At 37.0% G+C, this 20,123-nt stretch overlaps 1 pseudogene; it reads left to right on the forward strand.

Moving 5' to 3' along the window:
- The first annotated feature begins 11,500 nt into the window (after positions 1–11,500).
- On the forward strand, positions 11,501–16,714 carry LOC149403088 (cyclic nucleotide-gated ion channel 1-like; annotated as a pseudogene).
- Positions 16,715–20,123: the final 3,409 nt, after the last annotated feature.

Consider the following 20,123-nt stretch of genomic DNA (forward strand, 5'->3'; position numbering starts at 1 on the left):
CTCTCAAAGAAAGTGTGGCCAATCGCACACGGCACAGTGAAGCTCCCCGGATCCTTCAACTTTTGTGGAAGCTTCTCTTGAATGATGGCACTACACTCTTCGTAGAAGGTGATTGTGCTACAATCCTCGATCTTTCAGAAATTTTGCATAAGCCGGCATTTGCTCAAGGGCGTCGGCGAACGGGATATTGATCCGGAGTTGCTAGAACATATCGAGGAAGCCAACACAGTCGTCGTAAAGAAAAAGAACGGGAAATGGAGAATATGCGTAGATTTCACATATCTCAACAAAGCATGCCCGAAAGACAGTTTTCCCATTCCAGACATCGATCGGTTAGTCGAAGCAACCGCCGGACACAAGATGTTATCCTTCATGGATGCATTCTCCAGGTATAGTAAGATCTTGATGCACCCCGACGATCAAGATAAAACCTCCTTCATCACCGCTAGAGGAATTTATTGTTAAAAAGTGATGCCATTTTGTCTGAAAAACGCGGGCGCCACATACCAAAGTCTCGTGAACAAGATGTTCCAGGAGAAACTGGGTAAGACCATGGAGGTCTACATCGACGATATGTTGGTGAAGTCCGTCCGCGACATCGACCACGTAGCGCACCTCAAGGAATGTTTCAAGGTACTGAACCAATACCAGATGAAACTCAATCCTGCGAAGTGTTCATTCGAGGTATCGTCAGGGAAATTCTTGGGCTACTTGGTAACCCAGCGAGGTATCGAGGTGAATCCCGACTAGATCTTGGCATTGACGGGAATGCTCTCGCCTAGGAATAAGCGAGAAATACAACGATTAAACGGGAGAGTGGCAACACTGAACCGGTTCATCTCGAAATCAACAGACAAGTGTCTCTCATTCTTCAAGTGCATCAGCCCGATAGAAGATTCAAATATCAGCTCGAGATAACCGCTCCCTGAAGATTCGCAAGTACAAGGCCAGTTATCCTGAACGATCCGTAACCGCTATCCATACGAATAAGTCTTTGAACGACAGGTGTTTCGGAACATAGTAATGAACTCCAACTGAAATACGACGTGTCACCCGTAACCCGGAGCTCGCAACCTCATCTCTAGTACAATAAATATAGAATAATTAGGCCTATGTCGGACACGTTACTTTTAGTTTTCCTTTCCTACTCTACGATCTAGCAATTTTTGCCTCCCCATTCAAATCATTGTACTACTTTGAGCGATTATAATAAAAAGCCCCGAGCTTACTTTACATTCGGTTTTTCTTACCTTTACTTATAAAAAATCTTCCAATTTTCCTATTTGATCTTGCAACGGAGAATTGAAGCAATTATAAATCTAAATCGACCCATCTAATCGTGGCTGCTTTGTTGTGATTTCTCATATCAACAAATATTTTGCCTGATTTCTGTCGAAATCAGAAAAAGCTTTAGTCATTTTCTCATATCACAAGTAAGTAAAGAGTATTGATGCATATAAGTCAAAATGCCGTTGTCCGGTGGCCGTCCACATGGAATATAATTTTGCCACCACACTATGAAAAAAAAAAAAAAAACAAACAAACAAACGCCAATCAAACAATTGTCATTTTTGGAGCTATTGAAGAGTTCTTTGTTATTATTTTTTTTATGCACTAGTAAGAGTCTTAATACAATATCAGTGTACTAATAATCATGAGCGATAATATTAAAAATACTTTTTTTTAAGTTTGCCCCAATTGAATAACATATTCCTCTTTCCAGTGGGTTTTGGAGTATAATCAAGTCTCTTTGAATCTTAGGAAAAAAAACATGAAGAAGTTCATAAATTTATAGTACCCAAGGCTTTATATATATATATATATATATATATATATATATATATATATATATATATATATTAAAGTGAGAAAGTTTCACATTGATTGTGTGTGTGAATAAACATATATAGTTATATATCTGTTAAGCCTTTTCACTTAGTATCAATTGGTTTTAAAATGGAATTTAACACACACATATATATATATATATATATATATATATCAATTGGTTTTAAAATGGAATTTAACATATATATATATATATATTATTGAAGTGAGAAAGTGTCACATTAATTGTGTGTGTGAATGGACATGTGTTCATATATCAATTGAGTTTCTCCACTTAGTACCAATTGGTTTTAAGATGGAATTTAATATATATATATATATATATATATATATAAAACCGCGGGTACTATAAATTTATAAACTTATATAATACAAGACTTTTTATTAAATCACAAACATACACCAAAATGATACAAATACCAAACTCTTTAGAACAAAAAAAATATAAGATCTCATGATGTATACGATTCAACATTAAAATCGAATGATATCTTATCGCTTGCGAGTTTTCGACGAACATAAAACAATGGCACACACTAAATTTTCAGCAAAATAGCTCCTTCATAATATCCACACAAGTTAATAGGTGAATCAAAAACTCGGAGACAACCGACCGAGAGAAAGATCGTTCATATGTATAGTGAAATTTGTTGTAACTAGCCAAGTTTGTCATTCTTATTGAGAGAATAACCCAAGTTTCATTTTATTAAGAAAATAGCCCATATTTTCGGCTCAGACCATAACGCCCTTGGTAAATTCGCGAATATGTTAATTTAATTAACCTACTGGAGTGAGTTACGTTAATTAATTAACTTATTGGTTGAATATTAGTTTAGGTTTTGATTTTTTTTGTGAGTAAAGTTAATTTACTAAATGATTGAATTCGGAACTAGGTTAATTAATTGAATGATTTGAATATCAATTGACTTAAGTTATGATTTTTGTTAATTTTTTGTGAATTTCAAATCCTTTACAAATCAGTTAATTAATTAACCTAACTCATTCCAGTAGGTTAATTAAATTAACCGATTCGCGAATTTACAAAGTGCCTCTCCTCAATCCCCTCCATCGCCCCCGATTTCCTCTCCACCGCCGATTCCTCTCCCCCCGCCGATTTTCGAGTCAATCTGAGCCGTCGATTCTCCGAGCATCGCCGCCGCCAGAGCTCGACGGAATCGACGCCATCTATGGCGGATCTTTACGGCGTCTATGGCGAATCTCGTCGGCGATGTTAGGGATCAGCAAAGAGGATGGACGACGATTAGCGACGACGCGGTGACGTGAAATGGATCGGCGGCGATCGGTGGCGTGAAGTGGATCGGTGGTGTGAAATGGACGAAGATGAGAACGAGTTTAGGTTTAGGTTTTGGGAAAATTGAGTTTTGCTCTTATGATGCAAAGAGGATGGACGACGATTAGCGACGACGCGGTGACGTGAAATGGATCGGCGGCGTGAAGTGGATCGGTGGTGTGAAATGGACGAAGATGAGAACGAGTTTAGGTTTAGGTTTTGGGAAATTGAGTTTTGCTCTTATGATGGTAATTTAGGTAGTGAAATATTAATTGGTCTATTCACTTAATTTATTCAAACTTGGGCTATTCTCCTAATATTGGTGGATTGATTGAGCTAGTATGCTCACTTTCCCATATATATATATATATATATATATATATATATATATATATATATATATATATATAACCAAAACTCTAATACAAAACTCGGTTCACTATAGTTAATACGGGTTCAGTAGAAAACGGATGACATCTCTCTGAGTTAGATTGATTATTTCTATATTGAGAGCAAGAAATTGGCCATTTTAAGAAAAAAAAAAAAAAAAAACTTTGTTCTACTTAATCAGGAGCTGTATGAATCACAACAACAAAAAAACACAATAATATGTGGAAACAGTCCTACTGAATGTGTCATTTTAGAGAACAAAAGTTTTTGTATTTAATATAATATTAGGATGTAACACGTGCTAATGCACGTGATAATTATAAATATTAATCGATAAATTTTAAGATAATCTTATAGTTTTTTTTAGAGAAAATGGTGGCATAAATACCTGCTGTTTGCGGGTTGTTGCACTTATATATCTATTGTCTAAAAGTCGCGGGATAAATACTTAATGTTGATTTTTTGTATCTCCGTCACTACCAAGCTGTTAACTTTGGATGTCAATGCCACATGTCAAAATCTGGTAATTTTGATAATTAAAAAATACATTAATCTACATTATTATTTTAATATATTAAAAAATTAAAAAAATCTCTTATCTATGACACACAAACAAATTAATTTTTTACTCAACCGAAAGACATTACTAAAATAAAGTTTTTTTTAAAAATATTATTTTGGTTTTTAGTTCGGAATGGTTAGCATTAATTGACTGTCAAATATCTTTAACATAATTTTAAATTTTTCAAAATTTTTAATTAACTATACATATATCGACTTAAATTTGTGCTCAAAATCTCTGGATCTGTCACTGCTCATGGACCAATAGAAATTTTTTGAAAATAATGTATTTTAAAGAAAATTAGATTAATTCTAAAATATTTAGTAATATCTTTCATTTGAGTAAAAAATTAATCAATTTGTGTGTGTAGAGAGAGAAAAGATTTTTTTTTATTTTTAATATATTAAAATAATAATATAGATTAATTATTTATTTTTTAATTATCAAAATTACCAGATTTTGACATGTGACATTGACATCCAAAGTTAACAGTTTGGTAGTGACGGAGATACAAAAAGTCAACATCAAGTATTTATGCCGCGACTTTTAGACAATAAGTATATAAGTGCAACAACCCTCAAACATCAAGTATTTATGCCGCCATTTTCTCTTTTTTTTAATACATATTTGTTAATAAAATTACTCAAATTTGAGTAGTATTGTTATGTAAGAGCATAAAAATAGTAACACCGCCAACACAGAGATTTTAAATTTAGTTATATTCATCAACATATTAACACGAACTTATGACAAATATGTCGTAATAAATCTGGGAGGATGAAGAATTAGTAAAAAGAAATAACAGTTTCTAGATTTAAAAATTAACAACATATCTTAACTGAATCATATGTTCAAAATATATAAAATTAGACTTTTATCCTCTTTTCGTACAAAAATACCCCTCTTCACAACTTTATAATAAAAGATTAATTACATCTTTTCCTCAGCTATTTTATCGTCATTAACAGGTTGCTCCCGAAATGCTGAAAACTGCATAATTGCCCCCTCAATTGAGACTCGATTATTGTTTTAATCCATCTGTTATAATTGGTGTTAAAATTGCCAATAAGTTATCACGTGCTCATCACATGGTGGAGGAAATAAGGGTATATTGGTAATTTTATCATCCAACGTACTAATGAAATAAAAAATGGGATCTTGATATCTGATTCAAAATGAAAGGAAAAAAAAAAAATTAATATTCATAAAACAATGAATATTATTCAAAATTAAATTATGTATTTATAAAAGGATAAATGAAATCGTATCCACAAAATTTCACGAAATCTAAACCCTAGATTTCAGTACTGCGAACATGAAGAGGAATTCGCTGGCGAAGAAGAAAATGTCGATGTCCGGTGATTCAGTTGGAGGTGAATCTCAATCGCCGGCTAAGCGAAGTGTGAAGAAATCTCATGCGAACAAAATCCCGTTGAAGAAGTTTTTGTGGAATAGAAATAAAACCCCATTCAAACTGAGGCTTATGTTAAGTGGATGATGTTGTCCTTTATTGTTTGTTTTTCTCGAAGACAATAAACGCGTGAATGGGTAATGGGAACCACTCCAGTTTCGAGTTATTTGTCATGCCTGTTTTGTTTTGTAGTTTGGGACCATGGGAGTTCGAAGTCAAATACGTTGTGGTATCGTCTGTCATTTGGACTATGCAAATGTATACATAATGTCTATTGTTGAGTTGGACAGGATATTCACTAGAACAAATATAGGCATCGGGTGCGACGGCATATTCATACCTTATGCTCTGGTGTGTCGAACACATCTATTGCCTTCAACCAAAGCTTCTTTGTTATAGCCCTCGGGTGTTTCATTTATGGCAAGATCCTTACTCCCGCAAAACGTCTCGAAGAATAACTGCGACAATCTCGACTTCTGGCCACGTCGCATCCTCTTGGCATTGCGAACGATAGTCATATCAATCTCATGACGAATGGGATCTGCTGACACTAGTTGACCAGTCGCAGGATCATTGTATACGAAGCGGTGCTCGTTATGGATCGAACTCATCAGAGCCACCACACTTTGAGGTTCTACGTGTTTCCAGTCAGGGAAGTCGACGAGAATGCTGCTCTTGATCAGGTTTCCAACGCGGTTTTGGAAAGTGCCGATCAATGGATTTTGTTCCCTGACATTTTGAAAGAACACCTGTTGTATCTGATCGTAGCGAACTATGTTCGCACCAGGAGTCCCAACTCCTGCTCTCGTAGAAACGAGGCCAGTCGTTGGTCCTCGATTCTTCTTCGGTTCCCCAGAACCCGGCGTCTGTGGGGGGATCACGGTCTCCTCCTAACGAATCTTGGCCTCCACCCGCTCCTGAAGAAGTCGCCATCCTGCAAAATGAAAAAAATGTTAGTATTACTCATTAATTTTCAATATTACTCATTCATCGTCATCAATTATGTTATTATTATTCAATTGTGGTTCCATGGTATTACTCATTCCTCGTCGTCGCTCAATCTAATGTTAGTACCCACTTCTATATCGACATCAACATCTTTTCCCTAAAAAACGACGCATGCCTGGGGTAAACCCTTTGTTCAGGAGGTGATTCTTTACAACCCCGATGTCGTGGCATCTCACGTAGTTGCAAGACTTGCAAGGACTACGAAATTGGCCATTTTCGTTCGGGAGTCTGCTTGCAAGGCGGATAAACTCGTTAACCCTTGTTTTATACTGCAAATTCAACTGTTTGTTCTCGGTAATCTTTACTTGGATTTGACATTCCGCTGAACTAGAGGGTCAAAGACGGTTATTGTTAAGGGACGGGGAACAAATTTCATAGAATGAAAAATAGATTATGAAACTAATTAATTCAAACTCTACCGAAATTTCGGCAGAGTTTCCCCTATAATAGTGATAAACCAAAAACTTGCAAACATGTTTAAGAAGATATACAAACCATCCAGAACTATCATTTTAATAAACTAATATGTAACATAAGAACTAAAATCACTTATGTAACATAACAACTTAATCATATACTATTTGATTAAAATTTAAAATTTACTAACAAACTAACAAAAATAAATAATTTATAATTTAATGGCCATTGAATTTACCATTTACAATTTACTAACACAACTAGCAAACGAACGAACTATATATTAACATTAACATTAATTTACTAATTATAACTAATTTTATTTAATAAAGTAATTATTTATATTTACTAATTACAAACTAACATATATAAAATTATTAACTAACAAAAACTAATTACTAATTATTTACTTATTACTAATTATTAATTATATTTAAAACTAATTATATTTCATTACTTATTAAATAAATAAACAATAAACCAAAAAAAACTTACTTAGATGAACTCGAGGCAGCGACTAAGGCGGGGCAGCGACAGACTCGGGCTGGACAACGACGGCACGACCGAGTCGGCAGAGTGGGCCGGGCGAGTGGGCAGGGTGGGCCAAGACCGAGACGGAGGCGAATTGGAGTGCGGGCGTGGACGGCGAGCTCTGGGCGAGCACGGGCGGACGACGCTGGTTGCGGGCAGAGGGCGAGGGGCGAGCGCGGGCCGGGTGGGCGACGCTGGTCGAGGGCGGGGGCGGGCGAGCGCAAGAGGGTCGTTGACATGGATGGTCGGAGGCGGATTGGAGATTGGAGAGAGAGAGAAAGTGTGAGAGTGCACTGGAGAAAGTGGGAGAATGATTCAGAGTGAGGAGGAAGATGAAGAAGTTCGGGCTTATAAATACCTAAGCTTATCAAGTGCGACATGTCGCACGTGATAAGCCCAACAGGTGCGAAGAAGAAGTTCGGGCTTATAAATACCCTAAACTTATCAGGTGCTACATGTCGTACTTGTTGGCCTTATCAGGTGCGACTTGTCGCACCTGTTGGGCTTATCAGGTGCGACAAGTCGCACTGAATAGTATAAGCTTCAATAACGTCTACCCGATATCACTTATACTAATATAATATTTTTTTCGAGTTATATTAGGTGTGACACTGTTTATATTCGGTGCGATATGTCGATCCTGATGCTGTTATTGGGTGCGACTTTCTCACACCGAAAAGTGATTTTCACATTGAAAATTATTCGGAGGGATTTTATGCCCGCTCAAAATTTTTGAAAGCTAAAGGTGCGACAAAGTCGCACCAAAAAGTATCAGGTGCGGCATAGTGTTAGGAATTCTTGCCCACGAGAAGATACTTATGTAAATTCTCATTGAAATTATTAATAAAATAAAGTTTGACATTTATTATCTATTTTAATTGAAAGCGTTATTTCTTATTTAATGAGATTTATTAAGCATTCATTATTCCATAGTCTCCGTATCTAACTGAGTCACGTGCTGGACACCTGAGTTCGAGCGGTGTGCTAAAACATGGTCGATGACTAATATACGCCTGAAAAACTATATCTAAAGTCATATATGTGGAACACATAGGTGAAGGCTGATCACTATGTGGGAGTATTCTACACTTGTGGTAAGTGTACGACCTGGACAGGTCTTGGTGTAGATGTGTCGTTTAAGGACCGTTACGACACACAAACCGATGCCACTATGATGGTCACAGTGAGACTTGATCTAAATCCCGAAGTGATCATGGAAACTGGGTTATGTTACTGAGCCCTTTGACTCATTCGCTAAAAGGCTATTCATGCTAATCACAGCTTATGTCTTGGGAGTTTTCTCAGAGCATAATTCGAGTGGGAAATGATTTACAGATACGGAATCCAGCCTTCCTGAAAGAAGGTTAATGTTATCTCACCTAAGGGTTGATTTCAGAACTGATAGATTGCGCGCACTTTCGAAGTAAGTAACGTTCGAAAGAATCTTTCGCTGGGGAAGCAACAATGCTTAGGGCTGATATGTATCAAGAGAAGTATAACGGAAAAATTGACTTCTCTTGACACGGGTTGAACCTGGAGAATCTTGATCACGAACTGACTATATCAGTGGACACTCGTCACGATGAGTAAATATAATTCTAGTATAAAGGAGAGTTCAGTCTTGGCTTACAAGGTGGAGTATTTGACCAAGATTAAACGAATCGATGGAAAAAGAGAAAGGACTACTTCGTCTTTTTCATCGGATTTGTTAAGCTTCTATTACTAGGTCCATAGTCCCCGATTCGGCTCCGATAAAGGCGGATAAGAACTTTCGTATAATAATGTTTATCATTATTAATCTCACTTGCTGTAATTGTGATTGACAGCATTAATTCTGGAAAACGGGTATTCGCAGAATTAAATAAATATTTATGGTAGAATTGTTTATTTATTGTTTGATCAAGTAAATAAACAATGATTAATTATTTGTTTATTGTTGGACCAAGTAAATAAATGATTAATTGAGTTTTAAGCAATTGGGCCTTGCACAAAATATAAAATCGGATTTGGGAATTTCGGCATAGGAGTTGCGCAAATCCCCCTTGGCCGTGTGCCTAAAATTCGACTTTTTCAATATTGGTATTTACCAATATTTTCTCTTTAGTTGTTTAAATAAAGGAGAGAGAATAATATAAGATATTGTCCTATATTTTCTCCTTATTTAAAGGAAAGTATTTAGGAGAATATATGAGAATATATTTAAAGGGAAATAATATATTATCCTTTATTCTCTCACTAAATAAAATATTCTCTATTTAAATAGAGAATAATATCCCATAGATATTGATCTGATGGATGAGAGAAAAAGTAGGATTCACTTGTTGAGATCCAATGGTCTAGATTTAATCCACTAGTGTGAACACAATAAAAGGAAATAAAATATTCTGGAAGATTCCATGAATATCTCCTTTTACTAGTATAAATAGGGGTTCATGAGAAGGCAAAAATAAGCAATTATTTGGTGAAAATTTCGTGCATTCTAGCCTCTCCTTGGCCGTGCATCTGCCTCTCCCTCCCCTCCGAAATTCGTTTCCATTCTTAGTAAAATAAGAGAGAGATCTCGAAACACCTAGTTTCGTGATCTAGTGAGATAAAGACTGTGCCCACTCATCTTTCTTATTCCTCTCGGAGATTACGTTTCGGAAGACAGGTGTCATCACATCGAGTCCTTGAAGTAGAGTCCCTTATTTGATCGTGTGGAGGCTTGTACGTTCAAGACGAAGACGGATTGTGAAAGCTTTCAGTTCGTGAACCGAAAATCAATGTAAGTACTCGTTTACTCTTATTTCAGTTGCTTGACATATATGCTCTCGTATAATTTTTAATTAACGTAAATCTAGATCTTGTCATATAATCATTGAATTAATTAGCTCATGATTAGCGTAATTAATTACTTTTCCGCATTAATATGGTTATATGGGGGAATCATCCCCGACACATAGTCGCACCGAAAAGTATCAGGTGCGACAAAGTCGCACCGAAAAGTATTAGGTGCGACTTGTCGCCCCGGATACCACTTAAATTTAGCGAAAATTTTATTTTTCCGGAAGGGTATCCAGTGCGACATGTCGCACCTAATACCCTTCCGCACCAGGAATTTTTTTTTGTAGTAGTGATTGAAAAAGAAGCTAGGTTACAACGCGGGTGCGGTCTACTTCTTGAATTTTCCTAAGGAGAAAAATGTCTCGTGACAAATGCGTATTTTCTTGAAGACATCGATGAGATATTGAAGACAAGTTGGGAGGTAGACGTGTACTGTGATCACCCGGTGTGTAGTCCAATAATAGGTGAAGAACACAATGAGATCTTGCTTGTTGAGATAGGGCAAGAAGAGTATGATTTTGATCAAATTGATCATGAAGTCACAGACGAGAAAACAGAGCCTAAAGTTAACCCTCAGAAATAAGACGATATGCAAGCATAGAATGATCAAGTAGAACCTGAGCACGTTCAGTTCGAGCACGTTAAGTCTGAGGAGCCATTCACTGAGCATCCATTCACAGACCAAGTATATAATGATCAAGCATGACTTGATGAAGATGATGAACCTGATGCAGACATTGATATTGAAGACATGGATGATGTGATGACCCGACTTTTCGGACAGTTATCTTACTTTTAAACTTTAGAAAATTATTTCGAGAACTTGGAGGATTTTTTTTAAAACACATCGAATCAATGCGAACTAAAATTTTAAAGATCTTGAAAAGAAACAAAAACATTTAAGAAAAATATGAAGATTGCATATCGAACATTTCATTAGAAGTACTTAACCAAAATTGAAAATACGAATTTAAAACCAAACATAGCAGCAAAAATACTAAAACATAATCGATAATCTAAATCTCAACCAAAATATAAAACTCTTTGAAACTTCGACGTAAATTAAAATAAAAACCTTTAAAAATTATTTCTTAAAAACTCGTAGCAGAAGACTTATTTCTTAATAACGAAAACAAAACTTTAAACTTTATTTCATAATAAATCGTAGCGGAAGAGTTAATTCGTGAATGGAATCCATGACCCAACCCTCTCGCTATCGATGCCGCTAATCCACCCTGCTCAGTTCCTTGCAAGTTGTTTACCTACAACACATACGTATATTTTTTTCCGAAGAGATGAGCTTACGCTTAGCGAGAATAATATAAAGCTCACAAAATAAAAAGAGAAATGAAATGTATGAGCCAATTATTAGTATTTTAAAACTAATTGATGACTTGATCTTTCTTTTCTTGATTCTATCAAATTTTAGTTCGGGGTGCCTATAGGGTAGTCGTACCAATTTCAGTGTACACTTTAGATACGAAGACGTGGGGGTTATAAAGTCTCACACTTCGCTCTATCTTTTAAACTTATTATGGCCTTGGCCCGAGAAATTTCCCCATTAGAGCCTCGGCCTGGGAAACTTCTCCTTAATACCTCTCGAGGCGATATGACTCCTTTGCTTATCTTTATCTTTTCACTTTTAAAATAACATTACATACTGATATTACATGTACATAAAAACCTTCAAACATATGCTAATACAATACATGACTAAAATTCTAGAAATTCTTTTCTTCTGTTTTGTCGTGGTGAAAGTTTTCGCACAGGTTCTAGTTCGCCGAGAGTCAAGCCTATTGGTGCTAAGCTTGTCTCTGTAGTCGTTGATAAAATTCTAGACAAGTTTGGGAAGGACGATTCTGGAATCTCGAGAACTCCCATAGACATTAGTCGACACTTGTCTAAGAATAAGGGTGAAAGCATCTCTCAAATTGAATATGCGAGGGTGATAGGTAGTCTCATGTACTTGAGGAGTTGCACGAGACCGGATTTAGCCTACACCGTGAGTAGACTAGCTCGATATACGAGTAATCCAAGTGCTGAACACTGGAAAGCAATCGTAAGAGTAATGAGATACTTACGATTCACTCGTGATTATGGTCTACACTACACTAGATATCCTGAAGTAATTGAAGGTTTCACTGATGCGAGTTGGATAACTGATATTTTAGATTCGAAAGCAACGAGTGGATATGTATTCACTCTGGGAGGTGCGGCCATATCTTGTAAATCCTCCAAACAAACTGTGATGACGAGATCCACGATGGAATCTGAGTTTGTTGCATTGGATAAATGTGGAGAAGAATCTGAATGGCTAAGGAACTTTGTGGAGGATATTCCTAATTGGACAAAACCTATGCCTGCAATATGTGTATATTGTGATAACCAATCTGCTATTGGTAGGGCACATAATGTGATGTATAATGGTAAGTCTAGACATATCCGTCGATGACATAATACCATTAGACAAGTTCTCTCATCTGGAGTCATTAGTATTGACTATGTTAGGTCCAAAGAGAATATTTCGGATCCGCTAACCAAATGGTTAAACAGGGACCAAGTAGAGAAGACATCTAAAGGAATGGGGCTAAAGCCCATGGAAAATAAAACCAAGGCAAATGAAACCCAACCATGATGACTGGAGATCCCAAGATCTTGGTTCAAAGGGAAAACCTAATTGTCAAAGGCTATGAGAGGTCACTGTGGGGGAAAACCCCAAGTCCTATTCCTATATTAAACAGTGACAACCGTACGAGGTTAAACTTTGAGTTTTTAATGATTCTATGAGATCGGATATCTGAGATTCTGAATGAGTAATGCATAAAAGAATCACCTATGTGAGAGAGAAGTGGGGCCGCTTCGAAAGAGAATAAATTGGGCTTAATTCTTTAGAAACTCTTGTAGAACCAGACGAATGTTCAGGGCCAAAATGAACATAACCATGAGAACTGAACTTGTGTCAGGGAGATATCAGTGGGGGATATGTTTATCGTTTATACAAAACGACTAACAGTTCAAGGACAACGTGTCTACTGAGTAGTCAGTAAAGATGGCATATTTTTTCGAGGGAAGGTTCAAAGGCTCTGCCTACCTAGGCTATACTGGTATTGACCGTAGAATCTATCACCACATCTAGTCATGTCTTTTATAATTGTCGTCTCAATTTCATTCATGTGGGGGATTGCTGGAAATTATATAAATAAAGAGTATTTATTTATATGTGTATGGCTGATTTATGGCAATAATTTGAGTGGGGTCCACTCATTGGAATTGAATAATTCCAAGTGATACGGATTTCTCGTAACGAGGGCTATAAAATTGAATATTTTTTGCCAAAATCGGACCTAGGTTGAATGAGAAATTGATGCTTAAAGTAGGCTAAAGAAACACATTTATTGTGTGGTGTGGAAGTGGAATACTAAGAGTTCACATTGGTTGGGGATGTGTGTTGTGGTAGTGTTTAAATACTATCATCTTTAATTAGTGGATATCCAAGTGCAAGAGAAGAGAGTGTGTGTGGGTTAACCCTTAACCCCTCACGCGCGCGCACACACACACGCGCGCGCCGCCGCCGCCTTCGAACCGAGCCGAGCCGGGCCGGGCCGGGCTCAGGCTCGGGTCCCGGGTTTCGGGAATTGTCTCGGTCTCGGGCTTTCTTTTTACTACAAATTTCACTTCTGAATGTTTTAATTCCTCATGTTGCGTTATGGTCGTGCATTAAGGCTGATGGAACAGTTTCTCTCCTTTATCACGAGTTATGGAGGCATGAATGCTTACGGTTTGTAACCTCTCCATTATCACGAGTTATGGAGCTTTATTGAGCTTAATGGTACCCGTTTAGAGCTGTTGCTCAGGGTAGCATACGCCTATAAAAGGCTGAGCTTCATCTCATTTCTAACACACACACAAAATCCATTATTTTCCACTGTTCCCGAGCTCCCTCCTTCCCCAGAAATTCTTTTCTTCTGTTTTGTCGTGGTGATAGTTTTCGCACAGGTTCTAGTTCGCCGAGAGTAAAGCCTATTGGTGCTAAGCTTGCCTCTGTAGTCGTTGTATCCTGGGAGGCTTTCGCTCAAGTATTCCAGCATCCGTGGGAGGGCGATAAAAAGCTTCAAGGAAACCGTCCAACGGGCCTCGACTGTTTCGTTCAATCTTCTCCGATTTGTTTTTCCGGTTCTAAGGTTTAGCCGGTTTTATTTGTAATTTGGTTTTCGTTCCATGCAACTTGTCTTGTATTTCCTTCAATATTAATATAATATTGCTAACATTCCGAGAGACAAATTGTTGGCACGAGTCATGCACAAAATTGTCAGGATGCGATCAACACCCTTCTTTCAACTGCGAATCGCCGAGTCTGATTAGAAACACGACGTACTTGAAAATTTTTTGCTCTGTTGACCCCACCAATTCCTCCGCCTTTGACTTTGGAATCTTCTCCATGCTGTGGAGTCGGGTATTCTCCAGCAAACTGATTTCCCCTCCAATTGGTGGGGCTTGTCAAATCTCAGGTAAATACATACATACTTCCACTTTCTTTTCTACTTTTAGTTTTCTTATGTTTATGATTTATTTTTGGGCAGAACCTCGAGACGACAAGCAATGCGTATGAGAACCTGTTTGCGATTCTCATCTCAATCACGAGATTGCTTTTGTTCTTATACCTCATTGGAAATCTACAGGTTCATTCATCAACTACACACTCTCTCTCAACACAAAAACAAGGTCTGAATAATTTTTGTCATCGCAGACGTACATGCAATTGGCGACCACAAAATCAGAGGAAGCAAGAAAGAAGATCAGCGTCAAGCTCCCCGAAATCAACTCCTTTCTGGTAAGCCACAATCTGCCGCCTCACAAGAAGAAAGTTGTGGATCACTACCTTCAAGATGCTATCAAAAACGACAATGACTTCGACTTTAAGAGCCTCTTGGCTCTTCTTGAAGAGCGCGGTGACAACGACAGCGAGGTTTGATTCATTGTATCATTATTACAAAAAACAGAGATATTAAAAATTAAATAAAAGTCCAATTTGGATTTCTTCTATACTCACATACGGTGTATTTTTAATTAATAACCACGAAATGTGGTCCACAGTTAATTAATAATATACCACTTAAATTAACATAAATCACGAGAACTATGTGTCTTAACTGGTTTAAATAAAATCGTCTGTAAATACTTTTGTGTAGATACCAAGTTCATTAAAAATGATGGTTTGGATCACAAGTCATGCAGTTTTTTAGACTTGATCTTGAGACGGAATAAGTATTTATTGAAGTTATAAAAACAGGTGCATTAGATATATAGTATTATTTACATATCTTGTTTTCTATTTAGTCAACTTTTAGTAAGTTTTTGATAAATAGTCATTAACTATCATTTACACGGTCAAAAAGCTTAACTGCAACAACAAAAAGGAAAATAAAATATGTAAATACAACAAGTATGAGACTATTTACCTTATATTTACTGAAGGTTGGCTAAGCATTAATTTTGAAAGTCGAAGTGAGCTAGTTTCCTTTTTTGTATAAAAATTGTGGATATTAACTTAATTTATCCAAATTTCTTCTTTTTACCATTAATTACAAGAACGTTATAATCGCTCATTTATATGGAAACTTTTTATCAGAGCTTTTCGTCGTGGGTGACCAAGATTATGAATGTGAAGAGACGCGACAGAAACACTGAGCTTTGGATTAAAAAAAATGAGATTGAGGCCGACAAGAAGAAGAAGATCTTACGATATGTAGGACTGAGATTGTCTGAAGGAAAAGACATTGACGTTGAAAATCTCATGTCAATTCTTCCCACCGAACTTGAATTGTCAATCTAGAAATTCCTCTGCTTCCCAATCTTGAAAAAGGTTTTTTTCTTTATTGTTTTTATTTTCTCTGTTTCTTGGTTAAGTGGTCAACTAAGCGTTACCTTAATAATCTTCTTCTTTCTTATTTTTTAGGTTCCGATTTTAGAAAACATGGACGATCACATGTACCAGATTATATGCATATACACAAAGCCGACGGTATACGCAGAGAAGAGCTATGTGATTCGTAAAGAAGAGCCCGTTGATTTCTTGTTGCTTGTGACACAAAGCATCTTGTGGAGCCTCGAGAATGAGACTTCTTCGATGACTTGAATTCAAAAGGGGGATTTCTGGGGAGAAGAGCTGTTTGAGTGCAGGCTGAGAACGACTTCGTACTCGGAATTTCCGGTTTCGAAATCAAACCTCAAATGTCACACAAAAGTCGAGGGTTTTGCTCTAATGGCCGTGGATTTGGAGCGCGTGTTGACGAATCGCTGGACAAAGTTCCCGATGTCGCAGGGATTGAAGCCTTTTGCGGCGGTTTCCTTGCAGAAGGGGTTTCGTCGCTTTGTTCGCAACAAAATGGCTATAGAAAATAATAAGCTTTCCATTGTTACCAGTTGCACCTAAGACTATATAGATTCTATATATATTGAAATAGCGACTCTGTTTTCATTTGATATAGATTGTGTTTTAAGAAATTATATGGGCTTGTTTTTTTTGTTTGGTTTGTGATTTTGTTTGAAAGAAAACTAATGCTAGAGTTTTTATTCAACAATGAAAAAGATTGGCAATTTCTTCATAAGTTGAAGTTATGTAATGTATTGGCAATTTCTTCATAAGTTGAAGTTATGTAATGTATCTTTATCCTTGTCTTTGTCTTCAATGTGCTTAAGATTTATAAGTCATGTCAACTATGTAGATCAAAATTCGAATTTCTCTTACAAAACGGCAACTTTGTTTTTAAAAAATTTCTCTTTTTTTTAGTAATAGGTTTCTCTTTGGGTAAACATAAATTGGGAGTTTCAACGTGTATAAGAATGAAAACAGGTACGGGTATGAATGGGTGCATCTATACCGGTATTCGTACTCGTTAGAAAAAATACTCGTTAACACGTTTGAGATTTTTTCAAACGGGCCGGATAGCGGGTAATACCCGTTTGGTAGCAGGTGTGAAATTTCAATACTCGTGAACCCAGTTTAGAAATAAAAAAGAAAAAAAATTAAAACTAACCACTTGAAATTAAAAACTACAATATAGTCAAAATATAATTTAAAGTTAGAACACTAAAGAAAATTAAAATTCATAGTTACAAAACAAATATTTTAAAGGAATCAAAAGGGTTGGAAGGTATCTAATTTATATAAAATATATATATAATTGAATCATTATGACAAGTCAGACTAACTAATTGACAGACCGTTTTGAGTCAAGTGCAAGAGCTTCAACTCATTTTTCACAAGATTCAAGCCGAAGGAATGACCATTAGCGAGTCTTTCCAAGTTGCCTCCGTAATAGAGAAATTTCCACCGGGGTGGAAGGAGTTCAAGAACTACATCAAGTACAAGCGAAAGGAGATGAGTCTTGAGGACTTGGTTGTTCGCCTCCGAATTAAGGAAGACAACCGTGGCTCCGATAAAAGACTGAGAACCGTCTCCGAGCGAGCCAATGTCGTCGAACATGGCGAGAACTCGAAGGGGAAGAAGCACGCCCACAAGCTTGGAGTCAAGGGGGGGACGTTCAAGAAGAAGTACCAACAAAAGATTGTTGGTAAATGCTACAATTGCGACAAAGTTGGTCACCGAGCTGCAGATTGTAGAAAGTCAAAGAAGAAGAAAGAGGCCAATGTCGTGGAGAATGATAATGACCTCCTCGTCGCTGTGGTCTCCGAGGTCAACATGATTGACTCGAACCCGAAGGAATGGTGGCTGGACACTGGAGCAACCCGCCACATCTGCGCCGACAAGAACTCCTTCTCCACCCTTGAGTTGCTAGGAGATGGAGAAAAATTGTTCATGGGCAACTCTGCCACCTCTGAAGTCAAGGGGGAAGGTGAAGTCTTTTTGAAGATGACATCTGGGAAGGAGATGATGCTCACCAAAGTTCTCTACGTGCCTGATATGCGGAAGAATCTTATCTCTGGGACTGTGCTGGATAACCATGGATTTAGGATGGTGTTAGAGTCTCAAAAACTTGTATTGTCTAAAAATGGAATGTATGTGGGCAAGGGCTATGTCAAGAATGACATGGTCAAAATGAATGTAATGGCCATCAAGGCCAAAAAAATGAATAAAACTTCTTCTTCCGCTTATATGATTGAGTCGTCTAATTTATGGCATGGTAGACTAGGTCATGTAAATTATGACATACTGAGAAAATTGATTAATTTTGAGTGTATTCCAAAGTTTAATATTGACTCAAATCATAAATGTGAAATTTGTGTTGAAGCAAAACTAACGAGAACATCATTTCATAGTGTTGAAAGAAGTAATGAATCTCTCGACTTAATCCATACCGATTTATGTGATTTAAAGTTCATGCCCACGAGAGGTGGTAATAAATATTTAGTGACTTTTATTGACGATTGTACAAAATATTGTTATGTATATTTGCTTAAAAGCAAAGATGAAGCAATTGAGAAATTTGCCATATACAAATTAGAAGTTGAGAATCAACTTAATAAGAAGATTAAGAAAGTGCGAAGTGATCGAGGAGGTGAATATGTTGAACCATTTGGTGCCTTTAGTGCACAACATGGAATTATTCACGAAGTCACTCCACCTTATTCTCCTCAATCAAACGGCATTGCCGAACTAAGAATCGCACTCTCAATGAGATGATGAATGCGATGTTGTTAAGTTCTGGGTTACCCCAAGAAATGTGGGGGGAAGCGATCTTGTTTGCAAATTACCTTCTGAACAAGATACCCCGGAAGAAGGAGGATAAGTCTCCGTCTGAGCTATTTATAGGAAAGAGACCTTCCAATAAATACTTGCGAATGTGGGGGTGTTTGGCCAAAGTAATGGCTCCCGCTCCAAAGAAAATGAAGATATGACCAAAAATTGTAGATTGTATCTTCATTGGGTAGTCACACCATAGTAATGCATATAGATTCCTTGTGTATGACTCGAAAAACCCCGATATGCATAACGATTCGATTATGGAATCTAAAAATGCTTCGTTCTTTGAACATGTATTTCCTTATAAGTCTAAGGAAGTTGAACCGAGTTCATCAAACCAATTGCTTGAGGATATTGAGGAAATAACTCAAGATAATGATGAAGAGTCCGAAGAAGAGATAGAGTCTGATGGACTTAGACGAAGCAAGCGAGCGAGGGTAGAAAAATCTTTTGGTTCTGATTTTTTCACCTATATGTTGGAGGCTCCACCTCTAAATTATAAAGAGGCAGTGAACTCTGTTGAGGGTCACTTATGGAAAGAAGCCATAAGAAGTGAAATAGACTCTATCATGCAAAACCACACTTGGGAGTTGGTTGATCTTCCTCCTGGAAGTAAAACGCTTGGATCTAAGTGAATCTTTATGAGGAAGATGAAAGCCGATGGCTCAATTGATAAATATAAGGCACGACTGGTAATCAAAGGGTATAAACAACAAGAGGGTGTTGATTACTTTGATACTTATTCTCTCGTGACGAGAATAACTTCTATTAGATTGATAATTGCAGTTGCTGTATTACGCAATCTTGAAATTCATCAAATGGATGTAAAAACTGCCTTTCTTAATGGAGATCTTGAAGAAGAGATCTATATGAATCAACGTGAGGGTTGTATTGCACCTGGACAAGAAAAGAAAGTCTGTAAACTAGTCAAGTCACTTTATGGCCTTAAAAAAGCCCCAAAGCAATGGCATGAGAAATTCGACAACGTTATGATGTCAAATGGATTTAAGATCAATGAGTGTGACAAATGTGTGTACATTAAAACCACTGAACATGGATATGTGATTCTGTGTTTATATGTAGATGACATGCTCATAGTGGGAAGTAATGATCGTATGGTCCAATCCACAAAAGATAT

This window comes from Urtica dioica, chromosome 3 (assembly GCF_054948205.1).
Source record: "Urtica dioica subsp. dioica isolate 48M chromosome 3, U.dioica_male_clone48M_v1_H2, whole genome shotgun sequence".
NCBI classification, from domain to species: Eukaryota; Viridiplantae; Streptophyta; class Magnoliopsida; order Rosales; family Urticaceae; genus Urtica; species Urtica dioica.